The 20,889-nt window shown below is 48.5% G+C and overlaps 1 long non-coding RNA gene across 1 annotated transcript; it reads left to right on the top strand.

The window, feature by feature from the left end:
- The first annotated feature begins 15,814 nt into the window (after positions 1-15,814).
- Positions 15,815-18,993, top strand: LOC144302138 (uncharacterized). Its single transcript, XR_013369010.1, has 2 exons — positions 15,815-17,315; positions 18,191-18,993. It is a non-coding gene; the product is annotated as an uncharacterized LOC144302138 (long non-coding RNA).
- The last annotated feature ends 1,896 nt before the right edge of the window (positions 18,994-20,889 follow it).

Here is a 20,889-nt window from a genome sequence, read left to right as displayed (position 1 = left end):
TCTGGGGAAGCCGGGTATTGGGCTCCGTTTCAGTGAGTCGTTTCCGAAGCTCATAGGCCTCAGCTGTAGCCTGGAAGGAGGCAGGTGTGGCCCTGTGTACGGGGACGCTGCCTCTTGCATGGCCTCCTGCAGTGCCTGAGCATCCTGCAGGAGGCGCCCAAGCCCAGGCCTTGCTTAAGGGCCGGGAAGGCTCAGTAGGCCTCGTCCACCTGCACTAACAGGAGCCCACATATGCTGGGGAGGCCTGAGGAGGACATGGGGACGCATCCACGCTGATGAGCCCCGGTCTCCTCAGGAACCACGGTGAGGCTTCAGGAAGATGTGGGCCCGCATCCACCCTGCAGGAACACCTGGGCCGCTTCAGGACCTGCAGGGAGGCTTCAGGAAGCTGTGGTGCCACGTCCACTCTGGCAGGAGCTCCCGGGCCGCTCAGGACATAAGTTGAGGCTTCTGGAAGGTGGGGGCCGCATCCACGGTGTCAGGAGCCCTGGCCTCCTCAGAACCCGCAGTGACGTTATGGGAGGACATGGGGCCACGCCCACACCACAACGCTGACGTCTTCAGAACCCCCGGTGTAGACTTCGGGAAATATGGGGATGCTTCCATGCAGACAGAAGACCCCAGCCTTGTCAGGGTCTGTGGTGAGGCGTAAGAAAGATGTGGGTGCCGAATCCACACTGACAGGAGTCTCTGGCCTCCTGAGGACCTGCCCTTTGGCTTCGGGATATATGGGGCTGTGTTTATGTTGACAGGAGCCCACAGCCCCCTCAGGACCCGCGGTGAGTTTTCTGGGGGCTATGGGGCCATGTCCAGGCTTACAGGAGCCCTCGGCCTCCTGAGGACCTGCTGTGAGGCTTCCAGAGGATGTGAGGCATAGTCCACAGTGACAGGAGACCCGGCATCCTCAGGACCTGCTGACTATGACTCAGGAACACGTGGGGCCACGTCCACACTCACAGGATCCTGGCTTCCGCAGGACCCCCTGGAGGACTCTGGAGGCGCCATTGGGGGCCATGTCCACATCAGAAGGGACTCCTCAGAACCACAGGGTAAGTGAATTGGTAGAATGAATGGTAGGGTCAGGGGAGGGGAGGCAGTTGGTGGTTAAGTTAGGTTAGATGTTAGGGTTTAGTGATTATGCTTATGGTTACGGATTAGAGGATAGCTTGAGGGATAAGGGTAAGGGTGAGTGGTTAGGAGTTGGATGGGGTTAGGGATTAATGAAAGGGGTTAGGGTTAGTGTTAGGGACAGGATTTAGAGTTAGGATTAGGGTTTAGGCTTAGGGATTAGGGCAGGATGTTAGGAGTTGGGGTTAGGGTTATGGTTAGGGTTGTGATTAGGTTTGCAGTTAGGGTTAGGTGTTAGGACATGAGTTAGGGTTAGTTGTTAGGGTTAGGGTTTAGGGTTAAAGTTAGGGCTAGGTTTAGAGTTAGGGTGAGCGGGAGGGTTAGGATAGGGGTTAGGATTAGGGTTAGTGTTTGGTTAGGGGTAATGGTCAGGTCAGGGTCAGGGTAGGGTCAGTGTACGGTTTTGGAAAAGGGGAAGAGATAGGGTTAGGCAGTGGGTTAGGGGTTAGTTTTAGGGTACGGGTTAGGGTATAGTTTGGGGTATGAGATAGGGTTAGTATTAGAGGGTTACGATTAGGGTACAGGATAAGGTTAAGAAGAGGATTTGAATACATTAAGTTAAGGTTAGGGTTAGAGTTTAGGGTTAGGGTTAGATTTAAGGTAGGGGTTAGGGTTAAGGAAACCTAAGAATAAGTTTAGGAGTTAGGGTGAGGCTTGGCAGGTAGGTTCAGTGAATGTGTTTCGGTCTTGGGGTTTGTGTTTGGTTTTTGATTAGTGATAGGTCTTGTTTAAGGGTTAGGTTAACATTAGGCTTAAGTGGAGGGTTACGGATATGTCTGTGTATGGTTAGAGTTTGGGTCTTGGCCTGTGCGTGCACTGGGACTCCTAGTATCTTGGGCAGTTTAGTTTTATGCACTCTATTTAGGTTTTGGGTTCAAAGATAGCCTGACTCCACCAAGTCAGTGGCCTCCCCAGAGAATCAAAATACAGGCTTCTGCTGGGGTCAGAAAAGACATGGCAGGCTTCTCCTGAGCTGAGCTAAGGAGGGGATTTGTGGCTCTAAATACTCTTTATTTGGATTTTCAGTTGCCTTTCTGATTTTATCTCTTGTGTGCACATGTTTCTTAGATACTAACATTTATTATTTTAAACTTTTATTGAATTCCTGTTTGTAAACACAGTATGATATATTTTCAGGTTTGCCACATACTGATTCAACCCTTGGATGCAACGCCTGGTACTGGTCACAGGTGCCTTCCACTATCCCCATCGCCTGATTCCCCATCCCCCCCACCTTCCTCTGGTATCTATTATTTTATTCTCTGTGGTTAAGAGTGAGTTTCTTGGTTTGCTTCTCTCATCCCACCCCATCGATCCCCTTGCCAGTTTGTTTGGTTTCTTAAAATTCACATGTGAATGCAATTGTATGGTATTTGGTATCTGTCTTTCTCTGAGTTCATTGAGCATAAGTCCTTTACAATTCTCCCACGTCATTGTAAATGGCTTCATTTCATCCCTTGTGATGACCGAGTGATGTCGCAGTGTGTATATTTACCACATCGTCTCTGCCCATTCATCTGTCGATGGACATCTGGGTTATATCCACAGTTTGCCTATTGTTGATAACGCCGCTACAAACTCTAGGCTGCGTGTCCCTCTTTGAATCTAAGAGACTACTTTTATATCCTCGGGATAAATACCTAGCTGTGCAATTTTGGAATCATAGGGTACTTGTACTTTTAACTTCTTGAGGACCCTCCACACTGTTTTCCACAGTAGCTGCACTGTTCACATGACCACGAGGAGTGTAAGGGGGCTCCCCCTTCTCCATAGCCTCACCGACACCTGTTGTTTCTTGTGTTGTTAATTTTAGCCATTCTGTCGGCTGTCAGGTGACATCTCATTGTGGTTTTGGTTTGCATTTCCCTGATGATGGGTGACGCTGAGTGTCTGTCCATGTGTCTGGTGGCCATCTGGATGTCTTGACAGAGACAAAGTCCATTCATGTCTTCTGCCCATCTGCAGTTGGATAATCTGTGTTTAGGATGCTGAGATTTATATTTGGTTTATGTATTTTGCATACTAACTCTTTATTGGATGTGTTGCTTACAAATATCTCCTCTCATTTTTTATGTTGCATTTTAGTGTTGCTTGTTTCCTTCACTTTGCAGAAGCTTTTCAATTTGATGAACTCTCAATAGGATTTTTGCTTTTGTTTCACTCGCCTCAGATGCATATTTGGAAAGAAGATCCAATGGCCAATGTCAAAGATGTTGCTGCCTATCTTTTCTTCTTTGTATGGTTTCAGGTCTCACATTTAGGTCTTTCACCCATTTTTAATTTATTTTTTATATATATGGTGTAAGAAAGTTGTCCAGTTTCCTTCTGCATTTGGCTGCCTGGTTTTCCCAACACCATTTGTTCTTATCCTGGGGTCAGGGTTAGGGTTTGTTGAAGAGACTGTCTTTGTGCCATTGGATATTCCTTCCTGCCTTGTTGTCGATTAATGGATCATAGAGTTACAGGTTTGTATCTTGTTTCGGCTTTCCATTCTATTCTATTGATATAAGCGTCTCCTGTTGGGAGATTCTTGATTGCTGATTCAATTTCTCTGCTGGTTATCTGTGTGTTCAAGTTTCTTATTTCTTCCTTTTTCATTTTTGCTATGTTATATATTTCTAGGAATTGATCTATTTCTTCCAGGTTCTAGGTTGCTGGCATATAATTTTTCATAATGTTCTCTTATAAAAGTTTGTATTTCTAGTGTTGGTTGTTATTTCTCTTTTCTCATTTGTGATTTTATTTGGGTCCTTTCTCATCTTTATATCTTTTTCTTTTTTAAACATTTTATTTATGTATTCATGGGAGATGCAGAGAGGCAGAGGTATAGGCAGAAGGAAAATGGGGCTCCATGTGGACAGCCTGATGTGGGACTTGATGCCCCAGGATCCTGGGATTGTGACCTGAGCCAAAGGCACCCGAGTGCCTTGCTGATTCAATTCCTTTGCTAGTTATGGGTCTGTTCACATTTCCATTTCTTCCTATTTCTGTTTTGATTGTTTGCACATTTCTAGGGATCTCTCCAATTCTTCCTGGTCTCCCAGTTTGTTAGCATATTTCATAGTATTCCCTTATAATTGTCTTATTTTTCTGGTGTTGATTGTGATCTCTCTTCTCTCATTTGTGACTTTATTTATATAGGTCTTTTCTCTTTTCTCGTTGATAAGGCTGGCTGGGGCTTTGTCTATTTTATTAATTATTTTGAAGAACCAGCTCTTAGTTTCATTATTCCATTCTGTTTTGTTGTTTCTGCATTGTTTATTTCTTCTCTCATCTTTATTTTTTCCCTTCTTCTGTAGGCTTCAGGCTATGTTTGCTATTCCTTTTCCAGCTCCTTTAGGTGTAGGGTTAGGTTGTGTATTGGAGACTTCTTGTTTCTTGAGGTAGGCCTGTATTGCTATGTACTTCCCTCTTAGGACTGCCTTTGCTACATCCCAGATGTTTTGAGAAACATGTTTTCATTTTCATTTGTTTTAAATTTCCTATTTAATTTCTTGGTTGCTCCATTCATTCTCTAGTAGGATGTTCATAATCTCCACGTATTTTTGGTCTGTCCAATTTTTTTTCTTACTGTCGACTTCAAGTTTAATAGCGTTGTGGTCCAAAAATGTACAGGGTGTGATATCAGCCTTCTTGTACCTGTTGTACCTGTTCAGGGCTGATTTGTGGGCCATGATATGATCTGTTCTGGAGAATGTCCCATGTGCAGTTGAAAGGAATGTGTAGGGATCCCTGGGTGGCGCAGCAGTTTAGCGCCTGCCTTTGGCCCATGTTGTGATCCTGGAGACCCGGGATCGAATCCCCCATCGGCCTCCCGGTGAATGGAGCCTGCTTCTCCTTCTGCCAATGTCTCTGCCCCCCCCTCTCTCTCTGTGACTATCATAAATAATAATAAAAGGAAGGAATGTGTATTCTGCTTTAGGATGAAATGTTCAGACTATATCTGTTGAGTCTCTGTGGTCCAGTGTGTCAAGGCTATTGTTCCCCTGTTGATTTTCTGTATAGACGATCGGTCCATTGCCATAAGTGGGTGTTAAAATCCCCTGTCACTGTATTATTATCAGTGAGTTCCTGTACGTTTGCTGTTAATTGGTTTCTATATTTAGGTACTCCCATGTTGGCAGCATAAATATTTAGTTGTTTGATCTTGATAGAGAGTCTTTTGAATTATGAAATAATGCCCTTCTTCATCCCTCTTATACTATTTGTTCTTTCTTTTTTGAAATTTAAATATTTTATTTAGGGATCCCTGGGTGGTGCAGCGGTTTGGTGCCTTCCTTTGGCCCAGGGCGCGATCCTGGAGACCCGGGATCGAATCCCACATCGGGCTCCCGGTGCATGGAGCCTGCTTCTTCCTCTGCCTGTGTCTCTGCCTCTCTCTCTCTCTCTCTCTGTGTGACTATCATAAAAAAAAATTAAAAAAATAAAAAAAAATTAAATATTTTATTTATTTATTCATGAAAGATACACAGAGAAGCAGAGGCAAAACATAGGCATAGGGAAAGGCAGGCTCCACAAAGGGAGGCCGATGTGAGACTCGGTACTGGGATCCCAGGATCACCCCTGAGCCAAAGGCAGATGCTCAACCACTGAGTCAACAGGTGTCCCCCAGGGTTAGGTTTCAAATCTCCTTTGTCTGATATAAGTATGGGTCCTCCAGCTTTCTTTTGATATCCACTAGCGTGATAGATGACTTTCCATCCCCTGACTTTCAATCTCCTGGTGTCTATAAGTCTAATGTGAGCATCTTGTAGGCAGCATACAGATGGATCTTGTTTTTTAAATAATGATTTTATTTATGAGAGAGAGAGAGAGACAGAGAGAGAGAGAGGCAGGCAGAAAATTAGGCAGAGAGAGAAGCAGGCTCCCCACCAGGAGCAGAATATGTGACTCGATCCCTGACTCCAGGATCACACCCTGAGTCAAAGGTAGAGGCTCAACCCCTGAGCCACCGAGGCATCCCGGATCCTGTTTTTTAAGCCACTCTGATACCCTATATCTTTTGATTGGAGCATTTAGTCTATCAGCATTCAGAGTGATTATTCAAAGATATGAACTTTGTGCCTTTGTGTTTCCGGAAGAGTTGGTGTTTCTGGTGATGTTCTCTGGTTCTTTCTAGTCTTTGTTTCTTTTCGTCTCTTTTTTCCCCCACTAGAAGAGTCCCTCTTAAAATTCCTTACTGGACTGGTTAAGTGGTCATGAACTCCTTTTTATGTTGCCTGTCTAGGAAAATCTTTCTCTCTCCTTCTCTCCTGAATGACACCCTTGCTGAAGAAAGAATTCATACAAATTGGACTCCAATAAAAAGAAAATTAAAAACATAAAATAACTTCTTTCTAATATGATTGAGGACAATGGCATGTAGGAGGAAAACCAGAAGCACAAAGAGAAGAGGAGAGATTTCACCCTCTGTAGCCTTCACAGGGACCTGGTGTCCTTTCCTAGGAGGTGCCCCCTGTCCGTAGGATGCTTCCTTCCCCTCTGTGCTCCTTGTTGGAACCCAGCAGGCACATCTCCGTGCCTCCAGCACGTCTGCAGTCATGGTTTATAGCGTCTTCCATGTATCCTATTGGGGATCACAGCGACTTGTATGTAACCATCTGGCTGCTGTTTGACAACATTGGGGGCATTCCGACTTTTGTTGGTTTTGGGATGAGTGTGTCTCTATGACATGCAGCTATCACGTGCAGCTATTGGATCCTATGGCTGGGTAACCCAAAACCCCGAAATGGTTGGCAAAACCTCATTTCTGGTGCTGGCACTGGGTGGCTAGCTGGGCTCTCCTGTCCACCCCGGGGCTCGCTCATGCAGTGTCTTTCCGCTGGAGGGTCAGCTGAGCTGGAAGGTCCGGCTCGGCCACATTCCCATGTCCGGCAGTGGGTCCTGCCAAGCGCTTGCTGCTTCTCTTCTCCCCAATGCCTCTCCAGCAGGGAGCCAGACATTCGGGCCACCCTTGGGGGGAGCTCCTGAGGAGCTGGCTGCCCATGGCGGGGAGCCATGTGGCTGCCTGTATGTGGGAGTCAGGGTGCGGATGGGGCTGGGGTTGTCGGTCCCCTGTCCTGACTGGCCTTCAGGCCGAGCCCCATGCTCACCCACCCCCTACTCACTCGGGCAAGGAGGGTGCCCTCCACACGTTGGTATGAGAGATCCAGCACCACAAGGTGTGCATGCTGGGTCCACCTGGTGAGGGTGGCCCAGGTGCATGAGCTGTAAGTGTGGGACCCAGGAAAGTTAACAAAAATCCCTTACCCCTGGACAAACAGAGCAGGGCTCATTCCATGTTGTGCTACCTCCGCCACCTCCCCTATGACCCCCAAATGGCCTACTTATGGCTTAAGGCGCTGCCCCACCCTAGTCAGGCCACTGGGCACACCCTAATTGGAAATCGGCTCATAACAATGTAACCCTGCTTTGTCCCCGCCAAAATCATGCACCAATTCTGACCAAAGTAATAGACCAGCTCAAGTGGATACTATAGGGTAAGGTGTAATTCAGTCGGCCAACTACATGTGGACCGACATGACTGTGCAACTTTCTGCATATCCCATGGTCCACTGGTCCACGAGCTGCCTCGCCTCTTAGTCTCAGGGTCCAAGTCCCTGCTCCAATGTGTCTGGTGCACTTGGACCCAAGCTCCAGCTTGTAAAGAGACCCTCAGGAGTTTCATCGGTGTCAGCTCCTTGGTGGTTTCTCGGATTCGCAATCTTGGCACAGCACAAGGGCCTGCTGTCCTGATATCACTTCCACGGCCACGCTGACCGCCCCGCAGGCCCTCTGTGCCCAAGGCACCCAGGCACGGAGATGCGGGGAGGGGAGGAAGTTCCCCGGAACCCGGCCAGGCCCGGCCTCCTGGACAGAGGGAGCAGTGACCTCTCAGGTCACTTTGCACAGACCCTGGTGACCTGAGGCTCCCTGGCTGTCACTCTGTCCCGCCCATTCTGGCGCACAGGGCACAGGCTGAGTCCCAGTAAAGTCTGTGAGGCCTGACCCTGGCGTCCGGCCACCCCTGGATGGCACGTGGGACGTCAGCTGTGTGTGCCTAGCGGCGCCCCTGCATGAGCTGGTTGGGGCCCCGGTGGTACACCCTCCTCCTCTCTGGGGGTCTCTCCACGCCCTATACTCAGAGTTCTGGGAGACACAGAAACAGGCTGGCTGTGCATTTTCACACCACAACACTTTATTGAATTTGTACAGCAAATGGGCTCAGAGCAGAAGGTGCGCGCCTTCCCCTAGGGAAGGAGACCTTTTAGTCTTTAGGGGAGGGCAAGGATCACACGGGGTGGGGGGGTGAGTGCTGGAGTCCCCCACCTGGAAGCATGTGTGGACTCTGGTTGGGGGCGTGTGTCCTGAGGCTTCAGCCTGAGTGACGGTTCTGAGGACAGCAGAGCTGACCTGGAACTGCAGCTCATGGGCTCCTGTGCTGGGTCCCTGCAGGGCAGCTGGACCCTGGCCTTGGGACCCCTGGGGCCCCAACACCTATAGGAGTCTGCCTCCTGGTGTGGGTATGGGTGGGGCCCACCGGCCTACCACTGCTCTCCCCACCCTGGGGGGTACCGGGATCCCCCAGTCTGCCCTAGTTCAGCGACCTGTATCTGTGGGGCTCACCCAGTGCCCAGGAGGCCACATTCAACTGTGAGAAGGCTCGCTCAGCCCGGGGCCAGAATCCAGGGCTGGCGACGGCCATGGGGGGGCTGGATCCCATTAGTCTTTGTGTTGGGCCTGTTGGGGGCTCAAATCAACCCAGCTCCCCAGAGCCTGGTGCCCAGTCAGCCCAGGTCCCTCTAGGTTAGAGGCTGGTGTCCTGTGCAGGGTGTGCCACGCTCCAGGAGGGACAGTGGGCGGAGGCAGGGCACAGTGGGTCCTCTGCACCACTCACCTGCACACACCGTGTCGGGGGCTCCCTGTCTTCCCTCCTCCCTGCAACCCCTGGGTACTTTATGGGACACCCAGGCTTCTGATGGGAGCAGGGTATCCAAAGAACCCCGGGGAGGCTGAGCATGTCCCACAGGGGGCAGCTGCACCAGGTCTTTGCTCAGGGCCGATGGTGTGCGGGTGGATGGTGTGGGGGCATGCGTATGATGGTGGTGGAGTTGGGGGCTGGTGTAGGGGGGATAGTGTTGAGGTATAGTGTGGGTGGGGATTGTGTGGGGCTTTGTGTGTGTGAGGGGGATGGTGTAGGGGCAAGGCCATGGGGGATGATGATGTAGGGGGATGATGTGTTTCTGGGAAATGGGGGGATGGGGTGTGGGGCTGGCAGACACATGGCAAACCCTTTCTCTAAGATGCACGGGGAGACGTCTACAGATAAAGGCGACCCCAGTCTGGGGTTTGCTGTGACACCTGCTCCTGGGTCCCCGTGTGGTCAGTGCAGGGCCCTGGCTGGACTGGGGGCAATATCTCGGGTCATCATACTATGTATGTTTACAAATTGCAAATTGTCTCAAATTAAATGCATAGAATTTAGAAATATATAAAGCACCGAGAGGGGGTGTCACCCTGACCCGTCCTACCCTCATCGGATCGATGTGTGTCCTCCTCCAGTCACAGCCATACACCCAGCCCCCAGGTCCCCTTACTGCCCCCCATGGCCCGCAACCCCGCCCCCTGCTTTTCAGAGGGCCGTCCCTCACACCTTTGGGGTTCAGCTCACATGGCAACCCCTGGAGGCCCCATCCTAGTGGCCTCCTCATCCCTGAGAACCCGGGGGAGGGGGCACGGGGTACATCCCCAGCACCTTACCATGCAGCTGTGTGTTGCTGGTGCTGTTCTTCTCCCGGCCTGGAAGCCCTGTGTTCCCGACCCAGAAGCCCCTGGTCCTCCCCCGGAGCCGATCCCCCCTGGCCCCTCAGCCTCACCCTACCCTGTAGTAGTACAAAAACATGATGTGACTGCTGAATGTCCTGTTGACGTCCAGGTCTACCTGCGTGATGTCCTAGGAGGAGACCAAGGCCTCCTCCTTCATTTCCTGTGGGAAAACCGGGGAGGAGGAGCAGGCATCAGTGATACAGACCCTGACCTGTCACGAGCTGCTTTGCTGGTCAGGGAGCCCTGGGGCAACCATGGGAGTGTGTCCTGCAGAAACCTCCTTCCTTCCTCTGGGAGGCTGGGGATGGCAGGGTGCCCACCGTGCCCGTGGAACTGCGTGAGGGCCTGTGCCCAGCTGTAGTGGGCGGGGAGGTGACTGAGGGACAGCCTGGGTTGGAGGGCATAGGGGTTCAGCTCAGGTGGGAGGGGACATGGGATGTTGTGCCCAAGATTGCGAATCTGAGAAACCACTACGTAGTTGACACCAATGCAAACAAATGAGGGTTGATTTCCAAACTCGAGCTTGTGTTCAAGTACACCCGAATCCAACACAGCAGAGCAGGGACCTGGACCCCGAGTTGGGTTTTAGCTTAGTTTTTTTTTTTTAATTTTTATTTATTTATGATAGTCACAGAGAGAGAGAGAGGCAGAGACACAGGCAGAGGGAGAAGCAGTCTCCATGCACCGGGAGCCCGACGTGGGATTCGATCCCAGGTCTCCAGGATCACGCCCTGGGCCAAAGGCAGGCGCCAAACCGCTGCGCCACCCAGGGATCCCGGTTTTAGCTTAGTTTTAAGGGCTTGTCTCACAGACCTCCAGAAGGGCTGGAACAATTCCTCAAGTTCTGTTTACATTTTGATATGGGGCTTTCAAGGGCATTGAGCTCTGTTCTCATTCTAATAGGTGCTTCCAGCTCTTGGCGTGGGCTCAGTTCTTATTCTATTGTGGGGCTTTCCAGGGCAATAAGCTGTAAACTTTTGTTTTTTTCCTGCAACTGAAGTAATGTAAATTTCAGCTCTTCTTCACAGAGTCCTGGGATGGCTTGACGTTTTCGAACGCTGAACTTAAAGTGGAAAGGCCTTCATTTTCTCGGCCTCCTTGCATCCATTCCCATCCTAGCTAGCTCCTACCCCCTTCCCAGGAGCTCCTAAGAGAGCAATTGCAAATGACCTCAACTGGCAGCGTGTGTTGGGGGACAGGCCCTGGGATTTGGTATCAGGAAGACCTGGCTCCTGGGCGTCCCAGTTCTGCAGCGGGATTCGATGCTGCAGACTCTTACTCCCTGAGGCTATCTTGACAACTGACTTTGTACATAGAAAAGCTGTCCTTTGTCTTTATAAGATGAAGAGCAAGTCAAAGTGTTTTTTCTCTGCACTTCTGATTGCTCAGATTCCAATCTGAGACGTATTTCCTGTTAATAAGGATAATTTACTACTATCTGTAGTACTATGCTTAAAATATTCTGACACAAGTAAATCAGAGGGATGAGGGAATGTCTTCTCTTTCTTCACAGCTCAGTCACTCATCAGGAAATGCATCTTTATGGATTTGGAAAGAACTGAGAGACATTATTACCAATGGTCCTATTATTATGTGAAGGATTCTTCCCTGAGATTCTTCCCCTTTTTCAACTGACACTGAAACACTGTGAACTCTCTGGAAGACAAATGTCAGGGAAATAAATGTTATACATTGCTAATTTTAAACGCACTTGCAATATGGTGTCTATTATACTAGAATTATTTTTATCTGATTTTTGCTATTTATTATCCGTTCCTGCTTTTCAGGTTGAGGAGGCATTATACCTGTTCCTAAGTGTTTTTTCTTTCCTTATGATCTAAAATTCTTACTTTGTTCCCATGGAAGGAACTCTTTAAGAATAAGGCAAAATTAAAAAAAAAAAAAGAATAAGGCAAAATTAATTCAACGATTCTTAAAATGTCTTCACACTTGGAGCCTGATTCATTTTAGTCAATTTTCAAAATAAATCTTATTTATTAGGAAAAAAACAAAGATTTATAGGAAAATTGAGAAGATAGTACAGAGCATTCACATGCACTTGCACTCAATTTCTCCAATTATTGATATCTTATATTAGTATGGTACAAATATTAGCTAATGAATCAATATTAAAATATTCGCATTCACCAAAGACCATACTTTATTCAGATTTCCTTAGTTTTTGCTAAGTTACCACCCCTCATATGACATTCTATTTGTCCTCTTATTTTCTTAGGCTCCTCTGGATTGTGACAGTCTTTCAGCCTTTCCTTGATTTGTTGAACTGGAACACTTTGAGAAGTAGATTATTTTGTAAAATTTCCCTCAGTTGAGACATGTCTGTTGTTTATATCATGATTGAAATATTTCTGTAGATTATATACAGAGATATACTGCCATTTTCATTATATCATACAAAGAATAGATACTATCTACATGATTTATCAGTCTTGGCATCGTTCTGGTCATCTTGCTGAAGTAGGGTTTGTCAGCTTTCTCCGTAGTAAACTGATTATTTATTATTATTATTATTATTATTATTATTTTATCATTATTATTTTAAGCTTTTCATAATATATTTTGTAGAAGGAAGTTACTATGTGTATTGCACACATAAGAGTGGGAAGCTATGCTCATGAACTTGACGGTGGAATGTCTGCACAAATTGTTTGAAATTCTTCTACATGGGAGATTTCTCTTCCCTCTAGGTTTGTTTGATTTTTTTTTCAAAGATGTTATTTATTTATTTGAGAGAGTGAGGAGAGAAAAAGCATGAGCGAGTGGGACAGAGGGAGAGAGAGAAGTAGGTTCCCAGCTGAACAGGGAGCCTACCTTGGGACCTGGATCATGATCCAAGCCTAAGACAGAAGCTTAACTGACTGAGCAACCCAGGTGCCACTCTTTGTTTCTTTCTTTTTTTTAAATAATAAATTGACTTTTTCTTAGTGTTCTATTTGCCAGCATACAGAATAACACCCAGTGCTCATCCCGTCAAGTGCCCCCCTCAGTGCCCGTCACCCATTCACACCCACCCACCGCCCACTTCCCCTTCAATCACCCCTAGTTCTTTTCCCAGAGTTAGGAGTCTTTATGTTCTGTCTCCCTTTCTGATATTTCCCACTCATTTCTTCTCCCTTCCCTTATATTCCCTTTCACTATTATCTATATTCCCCAAATGAATGAGAACATACAATGTTTGTCCTTCTCCGATTGACTTACGTCACTCAGTATAATACCTTCCAGTTCCATCCACCTTGAAGCAAATGGTGGGTATTTGTCGTTTCTAATGGCTGAGCAAGGCCCACCTTTTCTCTCTCTTCATCTTCTGAGTCTCCTATTATATGAATGTTATTGTTTTAATAAGTGGCTGAGTTCCCAAAATCTGCCTCTATGGTCCATAACGTTTCTTGTTTTTAAGGCTTCTACTTGGGACTGCATCTCAGTTATAGCATTTTTAACGTTGGCCTGACTAGATTTTAGTTATTTTATTTCTACAGTAAGGGATTCTCTAGTTTTCTTCTGTGCTCTTTTTCCAGCCCAGCTGCTATCTTTATAATCATTGTTTTAAACTGTAGTTAGACATCATATATGTGTATTGATGAACTTCCTGCCTGTGAGTACTACCTCATGTTATTTTATGGAGGAGAATTTCTCCATCTCATTATTTATTCCAGAAAAGAAAGAAGGAAGAAAAAGAAAAACCAAGACAAACAATAACAACTGCCCTCCACACCAAAAAAAAACCCAGATTATTTTGGCCTGCTCATTAAAAGATTCTAAATCCCAAAATAAGAAACACAATTAAAGTACCATGAAAGTAAAAATAAGAAATATATAAGGTACATACATAAAAGTTAAAATAAGGCAATTAATAAAATAGAATCAAAGAAAATAAATGAAAAAAGAGCACAAACTACAAAGGAATCTAGACTCTACTTTCGAGGCAGAGCTGAAGCTCTGCAGCCTCTCTGGTCTGACAACTTGGTGGCATCAAATGGTCTCTGTGGGGTCTGGGCATGGGCCTTGGCGCTGATTGTCAGGTGCACATCTGCCTGGGATTTGCACCTGTGGGGGTCAGAGGCGGGGTGGGCGTCAGCGCCTCTGGGCTCCAGCAGGTGGCGCTGTGCTGCTCCCTGAGACCAGGCCCTGATGGGCGGGATATGGGTGGGGTCTCTAGGTCCTCTGGCTCTGGGGCTGAGCATCCTGCCCCCCAGTCTGCTGGGACCTCCACAGAAGAGCTCCCAAGTCCCCGGGTCTCCGCCGCTTCTCTCAGAACCCTACGTTCACTCTACCTGCGTCCGAGCTTCTTTTGGTTTTGTTTTTGTATCTCAGACTGTTGTGCCCAAGATTGTGAATCCGAGAAACCACCGAGAAGCTGACACTGATGCAAACACACGAGGGTTTATTTACAAGCTCGAGCTTGTGTCCATGTATACCCGACACAGTGGAGCAGGGACTTGGACCCCGAGGTGGGTTTTAGCTTAGTTTTAAGGGCTGGTCTCAGGGAACTCCCGAAGGGCTGGAGCAATTCCTCAAGTTCTGTTTACATTTTGATATGGGGCCTTCAAGGGCATTGAGATCTGTTCTAATAGGGGCTTCCTGCCCTTGGCCTGGGCTCAGTTTTTATTCTATTGTGGGGCTTGCTGTGTCCTGACAATGAGCACTCAGGAAGGAAATGACGGATGTGACTCCCTTCTCAGGAGCATCACAGAGAATAAATAATGAGACTGAACCAAAGGAGCACAAGACTTGTGCACTGAGCCATACCAGGCTCTGAGAGGCCATCTTGGGCTCGTGGTTTGGGAGCCTCATCTTGTGAAAATGTCCGCAGTTCCTGAAGCCACTATTTCAATGTCATTCCTGTCAAATCATGGTGGCAGATCCTATAAATAGGAAAAAAACCCCATAACTTCCATCCGCCCCCACAAATGACCCCGGAGAGGAAATCAGTATTGGAGAAGCAGGACAGAGTGGGACGCAGCACTTTCCTATTTCAAACGATGTCACAGAGACACAGGATAAAGCAGTGTTGTCCTCGGGACCCTCCTGGCTCCGTCGGTTAAGCATCCGACTCCTGACCTCACCTCTGGTCCTGATCTCGGGGTCGTTATTTCTAGCCCTGGGCTGGTCCATGGACGAGGCCTGATGCCTACTTAAACAAACCAGACCCACGAGGGTTGGTCCCAGCATAAGCTGAAGGAGCAGAACCGAGAGTCCAGAAGGAAACGTGCTCTGATACAACTGATTTTTTAACTTAATTTAATTTAAACCCAATTAATTAACGTATAGTGTATTATACTTTCAGAGGAAGAATTCAGAGATTCACCAGTTGGAGAAAACTGCAGTGCTCGTGACACCACGTGCCCTCCTTCATGCCAGTCCCCTGTTATCCTCTCCCTTGTCCCCTCCCTTGCAGCAACACTCAGTTTGTTTCCTACAATTAAGAGTCTGTATTTCCTGCATCTGTTTTCATCTTATTTGTTTTTCCTTCCCTTCACAGATGTTCATCTGCTTTGCTTCTTTAATTCCACCTATGAATGACACCTCACGGTCATTCTCTTTTCCGAATGACCTATTTCACTTAAGATGATCCCTCTACTTCTATCCACGTCATTGCAAATGGAAAGATTTCCTGCTCTTTGATAGGTGAGTACCATTCCGCTCTCTATGGCCATCATCTATCTCACATCCTCTTTATCCATCATCTGCCAGAGGGCACCGAGGGTCCTCCCATATTGTGGCTACTGTGGACCTGGCTGCTGTGGACATTGTGGTGCAGTTGTCCCACATCTCACTGCATCTGTATCTTCGGAGTGAGCTCCAGGCTTTACACATGCGGGTTGCAGGTCGGCTCTATTTGTAACTTCCGGAGGAGCCTCCACACTGTTTCCATGGTGTCTGCACCAGCCCACGGTCCCGCCCACAGTGGAAGAGGGTTGAGTGAGTTTTACAGGATGTGGTAAAAGTCTGGTCCACATTTCATTTTGCGTCCTTTGGGCTCCAATTCTTTCTCCTTAAGTATTTTTGGGGAAGCTGTGTGTTGGGCTCCTTTTCAGTCAGACATTTCCGAATCTAACAGGCCACAGATGGAGCCTGGAAGGAGGCAGAGGTGGGCCCCGGGATGGGCACGTGCCTCCTTCACAGCCTCCTGTAGTGCCTGAGGATCCCGCAGGGGGCGCCCAAGCCCAGGCACCGCCCAAGGGGCACGCATGTGCAGTAGGCCTCGTCTGCCTGCACTAACATGAGCCAGCCTGTGCTGGGGAGGCCTGAGGAAGACGTGGGGACATGTCCATGCTGATGAGCCACAGCCTCCTCAGAATGTGCGGGGAGTCTTCAGGGGGATATTGCACAGCGTTCACGCTGACAGGAGCCCCGGTCTCCTCAGGACACACGGTGAAGCTTCAGGAAGATGTGGGCCCACATCCACCCTGACAGGAGCCCTTGGGCCGCTTCAGGACCTGCGGTGAGGCTTCAGGGAGTTGTGGACCCCCATCCACGCTCACAGGAGCCCCTGGGCCGCCTCAGAACATGTGGGGAAGCTTCTGAAAGATGGTGCACCGCGTCCACTCTGGCAGGAGCTAACTGGCCCCTCAGGACATAAGTTGAGTCTTCTGGAAGCTGGGGGCAGCATCCACAGTGACAGGAGCCTCGGCCACCTCAGAACCTGCGGTGTTGCTTTGGGAGGACGTGGGGCCATGTCCACACAACCAGACGCTGATGTCCTCAGGACCCCCGGTGTAGACTTCGGGAAATATGGGGATGCGTCCATGCGGACAGAAGACCCCAGCCTTGTCAGAACCTGTGGTGAAGCCTAAGAAAAATGTGGATGCCGAATCCACACTGACAGAATTCTCCGGCCTCCTCAGGACACACTGTGAATGATTCGGATGATTTGGGGCCACGTCCATTCTGACAAGAGCCCCCGGCCTCCTCAGGTCTTATGGTGAGGCTGAGGAAAATGTGGGGCCACGTCAAGACTGAGAGGACCCGCGTTCTCCTCAGGACCTGCACTTTGTCTTCGGGACACATGAGGCTGCGTCTAGGCTGACAGGAACCCACAGCCTCCTCAGTACCGCGGTGAGTTTTCAGGGGACATGGGGCCATGTCCAGGCTGACAGGAACCCCTGGCCTCCTGAGAACCTGCTGTGAGGCTTCCAGAGGATGTGAGGCATCCAGAAGGATGTTCCTCCTCCTTCCAGAGGAGACATACTCCACGTTGAGAGGATACCCGGAGTACTCAGGACCCACTGACTATGACTCTGGAACACGTGGGGCCACGTCCGCATTCACAGGAGCCCGGCTTCCTCAGGACCCCCTGGAGGACTCTGGAGGCGCCGTTGGGGGCCACGTCCATGTCAGAAGGGACTCCTCAGAACCATAGGGTAAGTGAATGGGTAGAATGAATGGTAGGGTCAGGGGAGGGGAGGTGGTTGGTGGTTAGGCTTAGGTTAGATGTTAGGGGTTAGTGATTATGCTTATGGTTACAGATTAGAGGTTAGGGTGAGGGATAAGGGTAAGGGTCAGTGGTTAGGAGTTAGGATGGGGGTTTGGGTTAGGGACAGGAGTTAGAGTTAGGGTTAGGGTTTAGACTTTAGGGATTATGGCAGGAGGTTAGGAGTTGGGGTTTGGGTTATGGTTAGAGTTAGGGTTCGGCTAGGTTTGTAGTTAGGGTTAGGGGTTAGGGTGTGATTTAGGGTTAGGGGTTAGTGTTAGCGGTTAGAGTTAAAGTTAGGGCTAGGTTTAGGGTTAGGGCGAGGGTTAGGTCATCTTCACCAGAGACGTTTGTCAGAAGCTTGTGACACGCAAGTGGAATAATGCAGGCCTGGAAGGTGTCTCCAGGTGCAGTAGAGTGGTATTCTTCGAACCTCCTGAGTTAGAAAACTGCTATGGTCTCACGGCCATTAGAATGCAGCGAGTTGAAAGCTGACTTCTAGGCAAGCTCTCTTGTGAGAGGTGAGCTCAGGGCAGGACCCTCCCGCATCCTGCCTGCCCAGCCTCATAGTTGCTAACATCCTTAGGTGAAGTGCTGGAAGAGATTGGAGAAATGCGAGTGGAAGTGTCAGGACTGTACTCACGTGTATCTCAGTTCAATACAGCGATTGCCAACGTCTATGTTCAATTAGAGTGTAGCTCGGGTATACCTCGCCTCGATAAGTGTCTAGCAGACATCGGCCTGCAAAGCATACACACTTCTGCAAGTTGAGCTTATGGCCTGTACCTCCCCCATCCTGACTGCCTGTACGTTCTGCTTCCACAGCATTTCGTTGTATGCGGGAGAATCGCGGAGTGAGAATCAAGTGTCTGCCTGTTCAATTTCACGCCTAGCGGACAGCTGCCTCCAAGGCATGCACACTCCTTTGGTTGACCTTATGGCTTGTAAAGCCCACATGCTGACCGCCTGTACGCTTCACTTACAAAGAACTTCGTTCGATACGGGAAGCAAGTTTTGCGAGAGGCAAATGTGTCTTAGTTCAATCCAGCAACTTCTGAGGAATTCCTCCCTCAGATGGGAGCTACATACTAACTTCCAAAACTGAGTACCTAGCTGAAAGCTCTCTCTCTGGGGAACTTCCTTCTCGGAGATGAGCTGAAACGTGGTCCTTCCCAGTTCCACACTGCCTGCAGATACAGTTACAAACATCCTCACTAGACATGTTTGTCAGAAGCTCATGGGATGCAAAGGGCAAGCTTCAGACTTCAAGGTTGTGTCTCCAGGTGCAGTAAAGCGGTATTCATGGAACATCCTGAATTACAATGCTGCCATGTTCTCATGGCCATCAGAATGCAGTTAAGAGAAAGCTGGCTTCAAGTCATGCTCCTTTTGAAAGCTGAGCTCAGGGAAGGACCATCCCACATCCTGCCTGCCTGTAGTCGTAGCTGCTAACATCCTTATTTTAGGTGTTGGGAGAGGTTGGAGAAATGCAAGTGGAAGTTTCAGGGCAGTACTTATGTGAATCTGAGTTCAATACAGCGATTGCCAACGTCCTTGTTTAATTAGAGTGTAGCTTGTGTATACCTCCCCTCGATGTCTAGCAAACATCGGCCTGCAAAGCATACACACTTCTGAGACTTGAATTTATGCCTTGTACCTCGCACATGCTGACTGCAGATACACTTCGCTCCTGTCAGGCTTAGGCTCGATGCGTGACAGAAGTTTGTCAGAGGTTAGTGGAAGGTGCCGGCCCACACGACTAGTGTCTCCATGCCCAATCCAGAGATATGTGAGGAACTGCTCTCTTAGATTGGTGCTACATACTAAGTTCCATACATGAGAAGCTAGTTGAACACGGTGTCCAAAGGGTACTTGCCTCTGAGACTTGAGCTCACATCCAGTCCCTCACAGTTCCACTCAGCCTTCAGATGGAATTTCGAACATCCTCACTAGACATGTTTGTCAGAAGCTCATAGGACACAAGGAGCTAGCTGCTGGCTTCAATGCTTGTCTCTCCAGGTGCAGTAGCGCGGTATACATGGACCGTCCTGACTTACAGTGGTGCTACGTTCTGAAGGCCATAACAACGCAGCTAGTAGAAAGCTGGCTTTGAGGCATGCTTCCTTTTGAGAGCTGTCTCAGGGCAGGACCCTCCCGCATCCTGCCTGACTGTAGACGTAGCTGCTAACATCCTTGTGTTAGGTGCTAGGAGAGGTTGTGAGAAAAGCATGTGGAAGCGTCGGGCTTGAACTCACGTGTATCTGAGTTGAATACAGCGATATCCAACGGACTTCTTCAATCAGAGTGTAGTTATGTTCTAACTCCCATGTACGAGCGGTTAGCAGAAATCTGCCTCCCAGGCATACACACTACTGAGAGTTGAGCTTATGATCTGTACCTCAACATCCTGCCTTCAGGTACACTTCGCTTCTAAAAGGCCTAGACTCGATGCGTGACGGAAGTGTGGTGAGAGGTAAGTGGAATGTCCCGTCACACAAGACTAGTGCCACCAAGGTCAATCCAGCGATTTCCTAGTAATTCCTGTTTTAGACTGGTGCTACATACTAAGTTCCATAGGTGAGAAGCTAGCTGAACGCCTTTTCCAAAAGCAACTTAGTTTTGAGAGTTGAGCTCGCACTCAGTCCCTCACGGTCTGATACAGCCTGCAGAATGAGTATCAAACATCTTCACCATAGACTTTTGTCAGAAGGTTATGAGACGCAAGTGGAACAATGCAGACCTGGAAGGTATCTCCAGGTGCAGTAGAGTGGTAGTCTTGGAACCTCCTGAATTAGAATACTGCTACATTCTCACTGCCATAAGAACGCAGCTAGTTGAAAGCTGACTTCTAGGCATGCTTCCTTGTAAGAGCTGAGGTCAGGGCAGGACCGTCCCACATCTTGACTGCCTGTAGACTTAGGTCCTAGCACCTTTATGTTAGGTGCTGGAAGAGGTTGTGTAAAAAGCATGTGGAAGTGACAGGCCTGTACTCACGTGTATCTGAGTTCAATACAGCGATTGCCAATGTCCTTGTTCAATTAGAGTATACCTCAGTTCTAGCTCCCATCAATAACTGTCTAGCATACATCTGCCCGTAAAGCATACACACTTCTGAGACTTGAACTTATTCCCTGTACCTCCCACATGCTGACTGCAGGTACACTTCACTCCTATCAGGCCTAGGCTTGAATCGTGACTGAAGGGTTGTGAGAGGTTAGTGGAAGGTGCCGGCCCACACGACTAGTGTCTCCAAGCCCAATCCAGAGATATGTGAGGAACTGCTCTCTAGGATTGGTGCTACACACTAAGTTCCATACATGGGAAGCTAGTGGAACGAAGTGTCCAAAGGGTACTTTCTTCTGAGACTTGAGCTCACCCCCAGTCCCTCACAGTTCCACACGGCCTTCAGATGAAATTTCGAACATCATCACTAGACGTGTTGGTCAGAAGCTCATAGGACAAAAGGAGCTAGCTGCAGGCTTCAATACTTGTGTCTCTAGGTGCAGTAGAGTGGAATACATTGA

The sequence above is a fragment of the Canis aureus genome, chromosome 31 (genome assembly GCF_053574225.1).
Source record: "Canis aureus isolate CA01 chromosome 31, VMU_Caureus_v.1.0, whole genome shotgun sequence".
Taxonomy (NCBI): Eukaryota; Metazoa; Chordata; class Mammalia; order Carnivora; family Canidae; genus Canis; species Canis aureus.
This window is presented reverse-complemented; position numbering and strand designations above follow the sequence as displayed.